Here is a 15,313-nt window from a genome sequence, read left to right as displayed (position 1 = left end):
TCTGTGGCAGACAAATTTACAAACAGTGCAACTTTTCCATATATTTTAACTCGTGGGGGTTTTGGTTCTTTTTCGAAAATGATAATTCAGTGATTCACAATGCTTATAAATCTGATCTAATAGTGATTGAAACACAAAGGAAGGTAGATGGAATGATAAAACCTCTCTATTACTGTCTGTGCTTTCACCTCTTGTATATCAACTACCCAATATTTCTGATGATTTATAAACGACGGAGCTATAAATATTTGATTTAGAGATTAGCAGTGGATTACGCCTGTTGTTTCTAAAGGTATTTCTCCGTTCTCCCTCAATATCTTAAAAGCAGCTTTCAATTCTTAAGCTGGATAAAGAGTTTATCAACAGTTGATGATGATATATTGCTTATGGCTTCACTGCTAGAGTTTTTACTTAGCTAACATTTACAAAGTAGGCTTTTGTAAGACTGAAATACATATTCCACAAGCCTTAGCCACAGTCTTGCTTGTTTGTCACAAATTAGTAGCAGATATCATGAATTCATGATTTGAGGCTCAGACACCCCTTTTTTATGGAAGGCTTTTAAAATTAATAGTCAGAGAAACTGGTCTTCCTCCTTTAGGTTCTGCAATTTGTGTTGTGCAATTAGGCAAAAATGTAGAGGAGACACAATTTCTTCCACACAGAGGAAGATGGATATGTAAGAGACACCAGCTGAGAAGAAAAATGCACTGTATGTCCAGAGATGGTAAGGTGCATCTCCAAACCTGTGAACACACCTGCTGTTCTCTCTTTTTTTCCCTTTGGAATGTTCCTCAAGAAATATTTTTGTCAAGGTTGACAATGGGCAACCTCTCCAATCTGCTCATCCTCCAGGTCTGCAACCTGGGTATCGCTTTCTATTCTGAAATTCCCTTGTGTCTCTCTGTCTAAGACTACACATAAATCTTGTAGGCTGTTACTCTGTAGCATTTCTACCAGAAACTCTTTATTCTAAGGGTGTAAGTCTCAGGTCCAAAATTCTCATTACACACTTTGATTGCTGCAGCATCCTTCCCTTTTTTTTGACAAATGCAATGTTACCCACCTCCATTCGTGCTGCTGTGCAGATCATTTTCCTATATTGACATCTTGCCCAAAGGCATTTGTCTTTACATCTCACCAATGTCATCTCCTTCTCTATCACATCAGGTACAGCTATTTGTCTCTGATTTTGAGGACTCAAGTCTATCAGTCCATGCTAACATCTTAGATCCCACTTTCACTTACCCAGTGATGCCAGCCCCAGTTTCTCCCGTGCTTCCCATGAGGTCTGGGAAGAGCCTTGAAGACTTTCCCAATTAGCTCCATATCTATCTTCCAGTCCTTTCTTAAGGGCCTCCTTTTTCCCAAGCATGGTGGAAAACCAGTGGTGAGGTCAGGGCTGTACCACTGTTTCTCATGCCTGCACATTTCTGCTCCACTTGTACTTTCCCTTGTAGTACTCTCTCAGATCAGATACGTCTATCTGCTCTCTTTTGTACTGGAAAGTGGATTTTCTGTGTCAGGAAACTTCTGTGTAGTACAAAAGCAGTGCTTAGGTAGTCTCACAATACACATCCAGATCAGCAGTGGTGGTTGTCACTGCTAATTGGTGAAAACAGCAAGAGTAATAACATGACTTTGCTATTTACTTTGTAAATTACTGACATCCAGACTTTTCATCCCTCCCCATGCCCTCTTTTTGTCCTGAACAGATCCATGAAGTTGTAACACAGACTTGCTGCTTTTCTGAAACAGACTCTTTATAAGGAATGCCATTTCTATGTTTTTTGTTGGAGATGCTATTATAAAGTAAAGACGAAGTTTAGCTTCTTTTCAGACAGAATATAGGAAGAATATATACAAGTGCCCAAAGGCAGACAGGGAAAAGCCACAGGAGCTGCAATATTTGTGTTCCCCTAAGAAAAGATAGCTGGCAGGCTTATTATAGGAAGAACCAGTCCCACTGTATGGAGCATCAGCAAAAGGAAGAAGAGGCTTAAAATTCATCTTTTTTAAGGAACATTGCACCCTGTTTTAGCAGTCTCTTGCACAACGTGAAGCAGAAAACATCCTCTCTAGTGTGTTCCTTGCACAGGTCAGGCTGTGGCTTTTACAAGGAACAGATACTTCCATGGCATGTCCATCTTTCCTCAGTCAAGACCAAGGGCAGTAGAAAGTGTACCCCAGACCTGCTCCGTTTGCTTCTCTGTGTTCCCTTCCACCCAGCAGGTGGGAAAAGGCAAGTGCTGGTTTGTGCACAGCTCTTGTCACCCTCTGTTTTCAGGACATCACCATGACCAGAGCTAACATTTGGACCTGGGCTGCAAAATCAGTTTAGGCATGGGTTTAAAATCATCAAATCTTATTTTGCACTAACTGTAACAAGAACTTATAGTCTTTGTGCTGTCTGGTGCAACACAGGGTGCCACGACTTAAGTCTAGCCTTTTTTTGATGTTGTTTTACCAAATGTATCAAAGCTCTTTGTAAACTGACAGATCCTTCTGCACGAAACTGCAGCTTCCAGAGAAAGCCCCCAAGAACTGAGATGCAGAACCGCTTCCAGTCCTGAAGGAGCTTGATTAACAAGGCAGTCACACTGTCAAGATTGGAGCTGTTGTGAGGTCTCCTGCTGAGTTTATAATCACTGCAGGAATCCTGAACCTCATCTAACCCATGCACTAATTTATATCAACTTCTTCAAAGTGCAGTGACTTCTCCGTACAGCTGCAGGCACACACATTGAGGCTAGAGAAACTTCTAAGAGAGCCTTCAATGTAAATAACTCCACTAAGACCAAGTTACAGATGTTATGTCAAAACATGAGACAAAAGCCTCATTACTTGCTAGTAGATGTAAAAGGCAATCCCTTGTAACCTTTTGCATTGCTCGTAGAGGACATGATAGAAAACTTTGAGGTGGAAAATAAAAGTTAAGACTGCACAAATATCCTTTATGCCACCATGTGTGGAGCAGTTCCTATGTGAGTTCCTGAGACGTGGCCAAAGCCAACCTATTCCCTTCCTTGCTGAAACACAGGCTTGCTAAGCAATATTAGTTCAGTACTGGCGTCCTCAGCACAGAAAGGACATCTACCTGTTGGAGAAAGTCCAGAGGTGTGCCACCAAGATGATTAGAGGGATGGAGCACCTCTCCTATGAGGAAGGGCTGAAAGAATTGGGGTTGTTCAGCCTGGAAAAAAGGCAGCTTAGGAATGGCCTAATTTGCAGCCTTCCAGTTCCTGAAGGGAGCCTACAAGAAAGATGGAGAGGGATTTTTTATAAGAGCACATAATGATAGGACAAGGGGGAATGGATTCCAACTGAAAGAGAATTTAGAGTAGATTTAGATTAGATACTAGAAAAAAAATTCTTTACTGTGAGAGCGATGAGGCCTGGAACAAGTTGCCCAGAGAAGCAGAGAAGCTGTGGATGCCCCGTTTCTGGAAGTGTTCGAGGCCAGGCTGAATGGAGCTCTGAGCAACCCAGTCAAGTGGAAACTGTCCCTGCCCATGGCATGGGGGGGTGGGAACTAGAAGGTCTTTTAAGATTGCATCAAACCCAAACCATTCTGTGATTCTATGATAGTAATTTTGGCTGATTTCTATTTGACTTTATTAGTGTATGGAACTATGTATTTTGTTACAATTGGTGAGGTTTGGAGTAAACATTTATTTTGCTGTAGTACCTTCAAAAAACAGGAGCAACAACAGTCCTGCCTCTCCACTAAGTTAACTGTTGCAACCAATATTGGATGCTTTCTGACTATATTTGCTATGGATTTAAGGAGTAAAGGAGTGTGTTGAGTGCAGACAGCCCTTGATTTGTAAGGTAAGTGGTTGGAGATTGATCTGGCTATTTTTACAGTCTTAACTGCGATTTCCTAGACTTGCAGTAGCTTTGTTGAAAGGAAACCAACGGGTGAGTTGGGCTTTTAATTATTGAAGATGTTCTTTGTGAATTCCCTGGGTTTTTTGTGTTGACATGAGAGGTGTCATTGAACTGGTGAGAGACCAACATACTTTGAGTGTTTGGCCTGCAAACAGTGTTCATCTGCAGGATGAGGAGACAGTAGGAAGCTGATGGAGCAACAGGAATGCAGAGAAAGGACTGGAGAGAAACCAAGCACAGCCAGTTAACACAGAAGAAGCTGCCTCCTTTGAAATGGCATGGAGCCATTTCAGGATGGGGGGACAGGATGGGGTATGGGATGGAGGACAGATGAGTTTCTTTCAGGGAAGATGGAGAAAGCAGTTGGGGAGGCAGTGAAAGGATAAGACCTCTAGCTGTAAACATCCGTCCCAGTGAAGGACAACTCTCTGTGGTGCCGTGAACCTTCTGTCCAGGGATGAACACATGCAGGTGCCCTTTTGCAAATTACCTTGCAAATGTGACTCCTCATGGCCACAGGACATCCATTTAATGAAAACATGACACTTTAAGTGTGATGGATTTGATGAATGATTTACCCCTGTGAGTCTAATCAGAGTATGTAAAGTACTGTACTTCTTGTTTGAGCAACATAAAAAAAAAAACAAATAAAACCAGAATCTAATTCTGTATTTTTTCCCTTCCCCACCTGGAATCCCTTGGCTCATTAACAGTCTTGCTAATTCTTTAGCAGAAAGAATTAAGGATCAACCTATCAAATATTCAAGGCCTTTTTTCAAACTTGAACAGCCATATGTGCCATTAGATGAGCTGCACTCCATCAGCTGATTGAATTAAAACAAGAGCAGAGGTAAATTGTTGACTATCTGCACAAGACATGTCCTGTGAAAACATGAAATCCTACCAAACACACTGTCATTGTGAATAAGCATCACAGTCAGTGGAACACGTGTCAATACTTAGAGGAGAGAAAAATCAGTTTCTTAGAGGTAGATTGTTAGTTCAACAGCTGTGAACTGCTGCCTTGTAAATGTTAATAACTGTAAGGTCCCACTGGTTGCAGTTAAGCTCCTGGTGGAGTTGGACATGTGAAGAATTATAGAACACAAATACAGTAATCAGCAGTATATTTCTAAACACTCCTCTTGCTTTCCAAAACAAAGGGAAAACCCTACACGTGGAATGAGATCCACTTTGCTGCTCAGCACTGGTGCAATAACTGCCTCTGCACTAGCAAAGCATTTCATCTGCAATCTCACTGCTGGAAAGAAATTGCTGGGCTACTCTGGAAGGGAGGGGAGGAGGCGGCACCTTCATGGAGAATTTCAAATTGGCTGTTGTGACTGAACCGGGTGGGAAACTCCTGGAAAAGTTTCAGGAGAAACACGCCAACTGGAGGTGTGGAGACTTAGAAGCAACCTCAGTTTGCTGACACTTGATTAGTCTCATTGAATACAGAAGTACTCCAAAGTGTCAGAATCATATTAAAAATGTATCATATGCATAAAATATCACTTTTTTTCATTGCAGTCTTTCAGAACTTTCACAGCACAGCTTTGCTTTTAGTATCCTAAATGTCAAGCAATTAAAGCATTATTTTGGCTGATGTATACTGTTCATTGCATTTCTTCAGTATTATTCTCCTTGTCTTTCTTACTCAAATAAATGAAAAATCATATATACCCAAGAGTGTTTGAAAAATCTATCATTTTACCCAAAGCATTAAATCCTAGAAACATTAAGACATAGTTTGAGCCATTTAATCCAACCTCCAGTACTCAGCTATTAACATTGCCCTTCTTGCCACACCATACATCCAGCTCATTTGTACAGTATCTTTTCTGTTGCAGTCACTGTACCTATGTCAGCTTTCCTCCAGCCAGCCTGGGTTCAGCTAGTGGTGTGGATGGCAGCACCACAGAGCTTCAGCAAGTTCTGTCTGGAGCTTCTCCAGCTTCTCAGTGAAAATTAGCATTCCATGCAGTACCTTGTGCTGCTAGAGCAAAATCAGTAGCAGTACCAGAGCTAAGGATATTTTGTCTTTGTCCCTGCAAGCTGCAGTGACTAGAGGGGACCCATACCTGTGTACACCATCATCCCCTTGACTCCTCACACCATGACAACTTTCAGGATACACCATCTATATGTGGTGCCTTGGACTATCTGTGTCTGCTGCAGCCAGGGTCTCTCTGTTACCTCTTTCTCCTTGCAAAAGGGTGGGAGGAGATTGCTTACTTTTCACAGATTTTGTCCCTTTTTGGGCTTTCTCAAATCATCACAGTCCCTCTTCTAATGATCTGTTACTTATTGTCACCTCCTATGAACAGTAACTGGTCCTGGTTTGGGCACCATGAACAGCACATCCTTCTCATTTCCCACATTGTGGTTTTCAACTGTCAATAAACCTTCAGAGCCAGCACGTTAAACCCAAACATGTAAACGTTGCCTTCCCTGGCCCTTAACATATAGAGTCTGAAGTACAGAACACCATGTAAAATGGCACTAAAACACTAAGAGTGGCGATGTCAATAAATCAGTTGTACATCAGCTGCCCCCCCCAGTTGTCATACTTGGATTTTTGCTGCTGTCACTGTTTTTGTTGAAAATATTGTCTCAAAGGAGTCTTGAGATTTGAAGTATGCTGTATATTTAAAAGTTGAATATAAAGAATCTTTGTATCAATGAAAAAAACACCACCTTGAAAAGGCAAAAACCATAAATGGTTTAGTGGAAATAGGAGATCAGGCTGCAAAATCTTACATGGAACTAAGATTTACAACTAATGCCACTCAAAAGTAATCTGTCTTTCAGTCTTCCAGGTTCCAATGCAGGATGTGAAGGCACATTCTTTGGCATTAACCAGCAATAGGCTGGCACTGACATTTTCAAATACAGCAAAATCTGATGTGTTTTGAATTGAATAGGGTGGTACAGAGGAAAGAGATCTTCTGAGGCCAAGAGAATTAATCCCGTAATACCAGAAAGGATCTGTGATACCAGTCCTGATGAAAGAAGAATAAAATTGGGCAAGCAAGTATCCTCACTATTGTGAGCCTGAGGTTTGATGCCTTCAGCTGTCACATTTAGAGAAGAATCTACATTCTACCCCCTTGATAAGATTCACTCAAAAAGAATTGAAGTCACAAAGGAGGTGTAGCTTGAGATGACAGCAGGATCCTCCAGTATACCTTATGGTGCCAGTGCTTTCCTCCTTGATTAAATAGGCATTAAGGAACCAAACCAAGTAGACGCTGCTACATGATACATTTTCCACCCAAGTTAATGTTCCCATTTTCTTTGCCATGTTTCCAGGGATGGCTGCAGAGTAGAGGAGGGACAGACCTGCTGCCATCCCTGCTGCAAATTGTGTCTCTGAAAACCTGCACTAGATCAAGATGCATGTTTCAGTGGCTGACATTACAGATGTACTTCAGCCATGCACCTTTTCCTGTCTCCTACAGTAATATTTTCAATAGACATTCTCTTATATCTAGGAAATTCCTCTCAAGTGCCTGACTTTCCACAACTGGAGATGATCAGTGGGGAGTCTTTCACCACTGTCACATTTTCATCTGACCCAGGATGCATGAGCTCTCAGTTTATGTCTGAGGGAGGCAGCTTTCCTCATCTGGGGGCTGAGACAAATACTCTTTTGTAAATCTTATTTAATCATATTTAGGAGCAACACGAGTTAGCTTCACTTGGCAGAAAGACTTTAAGGAAATTGTGGGAGAAAAGAGGAGTCTAATAAAAGGAAATTAAATCGCTTTCAAGAATAATCCATTGCAATGTCTGTACTAATAAGTAAAATGGACTAATAACTGTTCTCTTAGCCTGAGGCAAATTGGTGTTGCATGGCTCATGCCCAAAGAGCTACACTGTTTTACAGCTACTCATGAAGCAGAGTGGCTTCACCCATGCTGCCTACTGGGAGAGACCCCGAGCATGCAGGGATTTTCTCTGGAAAAGCTGGTCCCAATCAAAACTCTGCTGGTGTCAGTGATTTAATGATACACACAGTTGTGGGCCATCACTGTTAGGAGAGATCTAGTCTCATTTTCTGTACAGCACACTGAGCTTCCTCTGGCCCTGTGAAAAAACTCATAGACTTTGGAGAATACAGTAGAAGCCACCCTGCAAAAAAATGTCATTGAAAATCTGTAACATTTTTGATTCTGGCATCCTTTTACCATTGTAGTTCACTGCTATTGGGACATATCGGGTTGGGTTTTTTCTTTGAAAATGTGAAAGGTAAAATTTGTTATTGAAGGAAATTCAAGAACGTACACAGCCATTTTTCTGCAGTGCTGTTAACAGGATACTTTAAGAGAGACTGGCTGAATACTGATCAAGTTTTCACCAACCAAAATGCCATGGTATCTGTCCTTTGTGATTAGTGCTAAATACCACTTACTGTGTATGGTACATTGTGTCATTCTTGGAGTTATTTTGGATTTAGTAGCTTAGGAAGTAAAATGCTATCAGGTGTGATGCAAAAGTGAGGTACTTGGAAAAGACGGAGTTATTTTATGCACAAATTATTAATGTTGCCTTAAATGATGGGATTCTGAGTCAGTCATCCAAACACTACACTGTACAGATTGTGATGAAGGTGGTGATAAACCAGTGCATTTCTGACAATTTTGGAAAATCCAATTTTTGCCAACATAATTAATTTAATTAAATATCTATATTTTTTCCAAGAATATTGACTTTCCTTGAAGCCACACAGATGTAAAAGGGCTTACACAAAAACTTCAGTTAAAAACTGTGCAATTTTATATTGAAATTGCAGGCCTGTCACTTTACCCTTGAAGGGGGAAAAAGTTATTCAGAGTAATGACAACAGCTTGGTGGGAGAGAAAGTGGGCTTCACACAGCAAAAAAGATTCTCTCCAGCTGTGTGGGTTTTCCACAGGATTCTTTTCATTAATATTATCAAATTATTTGTTATTTACTCATGAATGATGAATAAATACCAAGCAAATTCAAGACATTATTAATTTTTCTGGTATTGCATGTATGCATACGTAATGGATCATTATAGCGCTGCATTTTCATCATACTCTAGTGTAAATGAGAAGAGCCCAATTAAAAAAAACTGTAGACCCTGATCCAACCTTTGTTGACTTCAGATCCTGATGTTGAATTGAGCACCAAAAGACAAAATTATGCCTATTGAATTGAGTAAACATTTTCTTCATTTGTCTGGGTGGCTTTTCTCTGTCAGTGAAAACTATTTGTTGCTAAAAATGCCAACCCTTAAAAACTTAATGAGAAGCTGGAATAATTTCGCATGGACAAAAAGAGGGTAATTTTCCTTAGACATTTTGTTAATATGAACTGAATCCTAAAAGACCTATTCTCCTTGCAGTTTGTCAGAATAATTCTCATTATAGTCAATAGGTACCAGGTATATATGCATCAATAGCAGAATAGACTGCTAAATATAGTTGCTGCCACAGCAGCTGGTTCTCTCTCATGTTCATCAGATGAGGAAGCTCAAAGCTGCAGTAGCCTCACAGTATAAGAAGGTGATGCTTGAAGAAATTTTTTTTTCCTGGGAACAGGGTTATGAGCTCGATTTTTCATTTCAGGCACTTCAGACTTTTCCCAAGCAGATGGACAGTCTTCATCCTGTTATCCGTGGACTCACCACTCAGGGACGAGGGGAGTGCAGGCTTCCCTTCGCCTAAGCAGGCTACCCAGATTTGCTGTAGGCATCACATTGTCCAGGCTCTGTGACCACTGCAGGTTCTGCAGTCTTTCCAGAAAAGGAGGTGGCTGGGGCTTTTCTCTATTAGCTGTAGAAGCAATGTGTGTCTCTAGACAAAGCAATAAAAGAGCTGCACGCTTTTCCTCATCTAAATTTCCCCATTGTTTTTTGCTGTCACTCCTCAGCTCCCTGGCATCTGAAGATGACATTTCCACCCTGTCTTCCAGGCTCAGCCTGGCTTTCTCCCTCCCTCCCCTCCCTGGCAGCAGCATCTTTCATCCTCCCTGGTGTCTCCCTGCTCAGAGAGCTGCCCCCAGGCTCTGTTCTCCTAAACAAGCTGCCTTTGTCTCTGGGCCCTGGGAGTCTCACAGGAATCACTTAGGCTCTGTGATTTTTTTTAAGACCCAGGATTAGTATCTGCTATCTTTTTTCTCTTGTCTGGGATTTTCCACTATCCAAACCTAGACCCATCCGGAGAGGCAGGGAAAAAAACGTGGCCCCTTAACCTTTTGTTTTCCTTGGGTAAGATCTATTCAGGTGCTGATAATCTTAAGCTCTCTACCTTTTCATGGACAGACATTAACTTCTTTTCCTTGCCATCTTAGCACATGGAGTATAAAGCATTACACAGTAAAAAACAGCCATAAGGAATTCATAAATTATACATAGGCAGATTCCCCAAATCATCAAACATTCCCTTCTGTTAAAGATGTTCCTTATCAGTTATTTTTTCTATGCTGTATGTACCTTTCCATATCTTGTCATCTACACTTTCATGAATTTTTTCTTTCTTGTTTTTGTTTTGGTTTGGTTTGGTTTTTTGTAGTTTCAGTGAGTTCTGATTTAAAACAAACCAAACCAACATGAGTCTGGGTTTTTTACCCCTCTCTGTCCCTCTTCACCAGCAGAAACCACGCAGCATGAATGGACAGGTGGAGGGATTTTTCAGCACACAGACCTGGGGTCTTTGGTTTCTATGTCCTTTCTCACATACTTTACATGACAAAAGACAATTCAGAAGTCATACCAGCTAAATACTGTATGTGAGTACTAGCAAGCTCAACACATGAAGAAATGGGCTGATCCATGATTCCATCTTGTTCTGTCTGTTCAAATGCCTCTGTTTTGTCTGAGACCCATCATACTGGTAGGCAGAGTACACCCTGGGAATCATACAGGACTTGTGGCCAGCAAGATGTACCTGGTTATGGTGTTACCATAATTGTATGATCCATTGCAAAGTTTCCTCAATGTTTTTCACAGAAGATACCACTCTTACTAAATTTTTAAGGCCATGTCTCACTCTACGCATGAGTTTTCCTGCATCAGTGATAAAATCAAGTATTACAAGTGAAAACTTAGGTGTCTTTAAAATCCAAAAAAATTATTTTAAAACATTGTTGGTTTGGCAGCTGCATTTTCACGAAGCTCATATCCCAAAATAAAAGCACTTTAAGAACCCTGAAACTTAGAGTGTGTTGAAGTATATGAAAATGGAGTGTTCTTCGAGACAAAGAAAAGGGGAATCAAGTACTGAAGCCAGCAGAGATAAGAGGGAAAATGTAGCTGATCATACACCGACCAGCACAGCCATTCCTCTACAGCTCATATCCACTCATTTCTCCACTGCTCTCTTGCTGTTTCTAAATCCAGTGTCAGTCCAGCCAAGCACTGCACTGTTTTTCTGATGTGCAACAAGTCAGTCTCCTGCTGTGAATCACCTTCATGCTGATGCCTACTCTCGTTTGCTGACTCCTGTGACAGCCTTGAAGGAGCAGGCACCCAGCCCCTAGTTTGGTGTCAGAGACACTCAATTTGAGCACCCCTTGCAAAACAGACAAAGCGCTGACAGCTAAACACTTTGCATTAGTTCTGAGCAGGAGGGATGCAAGTACCTCCAGGCAGATCTAAAATGTGAAACATGTTGTATAGATCTACAAAATGAGATGCTTTGTGTTAGAGTGCACTGTTGGTCCATCTGACTACATCTAAAGTGGTGGTAGCCAAGAGGTACTTCTGATCTCACTTGTCTGGTTGTCTGTACAGAAGGACAACAGACCTATGTAAATCAGTCCACACGACTTTCCTGCACCCTAGTTTCAGCCCCAAATTCCCTGGGTGCATGGGTTGAAGGGAGTCCCAGTGTAGCTCAGCTGGTTCATGTATCTGAATAGTGAGAGAACAAGGAGCATGGGGAGCAATGCACAGCTCTGCAGGTGAATTCAGACTAAGCCAGAAAAAAATCATTACATTCACGAACTATCCAATGTTTGTGTCATTTATCTCAAAATAGAATTAAGGTGTGAGAAAGACTATAAAATGCACAACTGCACTCCTCTGAAAAATTACATTGTTTCTTCTGTTTGGAATAATGACTGTAAATTCCTTGCTATCGTGGAGACTATTTAAGGTCACACCTACCAAAGCGTATTTAAAGAAAGTTCAGACCTTTTGTGTCTGACACATTCTGATTATCTGTCTGGAGGCAAGGCTCCTCATTTTGGTATGTAATGAATAAAATGCACAAGTGGAAGGAATCAAGATAATGAATTTGCAGGATAATTTTACTAATTATCTTGTTGCTGATCATAGAACCAAGGCTCTGCAAGTCAATCCTACCACAGCTATTAATATGCAGTGCCTAAAGGTGTTCTTATAACATTTATTATGCATCTTTCTGGTTCTACATAAGCTGATAGTTTACTAATAGATTTGTGAAAGTGAGGTTGCTAACATGTTCATTGTTCTAAGCATGACATGTAAAATTATACAGATTTATCAAAGTCTAGAGTAAATGAGACCATTAAAAATAAGGTATTTTTTACTGTGTGAATACTACTCGGTGAGTTGAGATGGAATTTATCTCACTTTGTAGTTATCTGAAGATAGGTATCTAATCTACGTCAGTAATTCAGTCTCTCCACACAGCCACAGGAGACATGATGGGACAAATTATCTTTTGAAGATGCATCTTTCCTCACTGACTACAGAGAGATCCCAGTCTCTTTGCCAAAATCAACAGTTTTTGGTGTTGTTTTTTGTGTGGTGTTTTTTTTTTTTTTTTTACTAAAGCTAAGAGGGGTAAAAGTTTGTTATTGGGAAATGATGAATAGGACACTTTTCAACAAGGAAAAAAGCTGGAAACAAGTAATAGTATCATGAGGTTATGACAGACCCACCAACTGTTTGGTTTGCAATGCTTAAAAGATAGTTGGAGAACATAAATACAGAATCCCTAGTGATCATCTGCCTTTGGTAACAGATCAAGAACATGAAAAAGTATCTGTCAAAGTGAGCCATTGACATCCAAATCACAACAATGAGGGAGACAAGCTCAGGAGCCATAATGGGATGCGCAGTGTGACTTCAGGGATAGGAACAGGTGAAAAATTGTTAAGTTAAAAATAAATGCAAGACAAAAGCAAACACAATACTGGAGAAGTGATCAGCAGGAGGAAGCAGGTGAATCCTGTCATTTACCTGTCTCTTCTGTATCCTGGATGACCAGGAACTCAATCTCACTCCCCAGAGCATTGGAGTTGTCTCCCTAACTGTGTAATCAACCACAAATCTCTTAAACTGGTCGTGTGACCTTCACTGCTGTGCCCTCCCCTATGCAAAATTTTAGATATTGCCCTTTATTTCTCCCACATAGAAAAGTCTGATGTTTATTACATTATGGTGCAAAAAGGAATCAAAAGAGAAAATCTGTAGCCATTAGAAATGCAGAATTCCGTAGAGTGACCCCGTGGAAAGGGAGTCCTCTGGGAAAGTGGCTCAGCAGATCCTGACCCTGTAACCTCAATTCTGTGTCATCCTAACTGGGCACCTTGTCTCTGACTTGCTCAATGTTTGTTTAAGCAGATTTAGGTCTCCAGCCCGTAGTCCTTGGCCCTGCCCATGTGATGGAGAGCATTGTGATGGGTATACAATTTTTGCTTAGGAAAAAATACAAATCCTCCCAAAAAATCTATTCAGACTACTCCTGCAGCAAGCTAAGATACCATAAAGTTTTTGATAACTAAATCCATTTGCTGTTTTATCTCTCGCCTCAAATCATTTCCCTCTGATATTAGACAAAACTACAGCACAATAAAACACAATAATGATCTGGCACTTGGCTCAATAGAAGAGTCTTTTGAACTGCTGTAACAACACAGAAAAGAGGTCACCCATTTCAGCGTGGATCTTAAAGTCATCTGGAAATATTTGTAATATTAACAGAAGAATCAAAGCTGCTTCTCTGCCAGCCGTGCCACAAATAAGGATTCTACAAGTAAGGACTTTAGAAGCCCCAGAGGACTCTGCTTTAATAAGCAAGTCATCTAAAAGCCGTGTTGTAGATAACCGTAGGGTACAGAATAACCCAGACCAGAAATGATCTGGCTGCAGAGAGGCATTTGAAGGCAACAGGTTCTCTCTAGACAACTGGATAAAAACTGAGACAGTTTTGAAAAATAAGTATCAACTGCCTTTGTAGTTTCTGTTTCATGGTTGCTTGGACTTTCTCCCATAAAAGTTGATCAGAAACATTAAATGCAGAAATTTTTGAGTGCTATTTGCAGGTTTTGTTTTTGTTGTTGCATGAAATGGAGAGCATACTGTGCTATAAATAAAAACTTGTAAGCAAATTAAAACCTGCCTAACAGGAGATTAAGATGGTCTGAAGTCACTGACTCAGATCATAAACACTGCTGCTGTTAGCTGAAACTATTAATCACTGTGGGACGAAATAAAAGAGGAAATTTGTTAAAAAATAAGCAGGGGCAGGATGCTAACTCCAGGGGCACGCTGTTTGGCTCGTTAATAATGTATAACGAAGTGCGTGCCAGATCAAAAGCAAATCACATGCAGCTGGCAGAAAATGAAATGGCATTAGGCAAAGTATTTGTCTAGCTATGAGGCTATTTAAGAAACTGCTATCTATTAATGTGATGTTGATTAAAGCTTTTCAAATTAAGCTTTTCAAATTAATTTTTGCTCATGGAAACCCCATCAATAAAACATGGTATATGCCATTTATATATATTCATGCACACATATGGGGATATCCATATGTATGCATTATATATTATAAATACTGCAAATATTTAGTCACAACTTTGCAAAATTACCAGGCGGTATCAGCAGCTAATTTAATAATCTTTGCATTCTTATTGTAATTGTTGCTCTGTGTGTGTTCTAATTGTTATTTGACGATGTTATGATGCTATTTTTGATGTGACAGAATTTGACAAAAATCTATGGCAGAGGGAAAAGATGAGTGCTGACATCACAGGTTACATTGTTGGCTTTTAAAATCTAGAAGGGACACACCTGTCTACTGAGCTTCTTCAGCTTTGAATGGGTTGACTGAGCAGCCGGGACACTGAGGAGCACTGCATACACAGGCAGGTGCTTTTTCATCAGCATTCAGTTTTTAAGACACTGATATACCCACCAGTGGCTGAGACTAGGCTTGTACAGAAGTCCAGAAAGATGTGCTTCTGCATCTGGGTGCAGTGTGGACCTGTTTTTAATCCAGTGAAAGCATAAGGCCTGGCCTTATGCCTGAAACACTGAGACTGTCCCTCTCCAGTCCCTTGACCTAACACTTAGGCTGGAAATGTGACCCTTCACTGTGCCTCTTGGGCTGCTGCCTGGGGCTTTGCTGCCTTCCCCTTCAACAGGAGGGAGTGGACAGTGTTTCCCCCCAAAACTCAGCGT

At 40.7% G+C, this 15,313-nt stretch overlaps 1 protein-coding gene across 4 annotated transcripts in view; it reads left to right on the top strand.

Moving 5' to 3' along the window:
• Nucleotides 1-15,313, top strand: part of AFF3 (ALF transcription elongation factor 3) — a 320,625-nt gene that overhangs the window by 149,591 nt on the left and 155,721 nt on the right. The window lies entirely within an intron of this gene.

The sequence above is a fragment of the Myiozetetes cayanensis genome, unplaced genomic scaffold (assembly GCF_022539395.1).
Source record: "Myiozetetes cayanensis isolate MyiCay16 unplaced genomic scaffold, myiCay2020 scf5-8, whole genome shotgun sequence".
In the NCBI taxonomy this organism is placed as follows: Eukaryota; Metazoa; Chordata; class Aves; order Passeriformes; family Tyrannidae; genus Myiozetetes; species Myiozetetes cayanensis.
The sequence above is the reverse complement of the archived record's forward strand: the minus strand, read 5'-3'. Positions and strand labels throughout refer to the sequence as shown.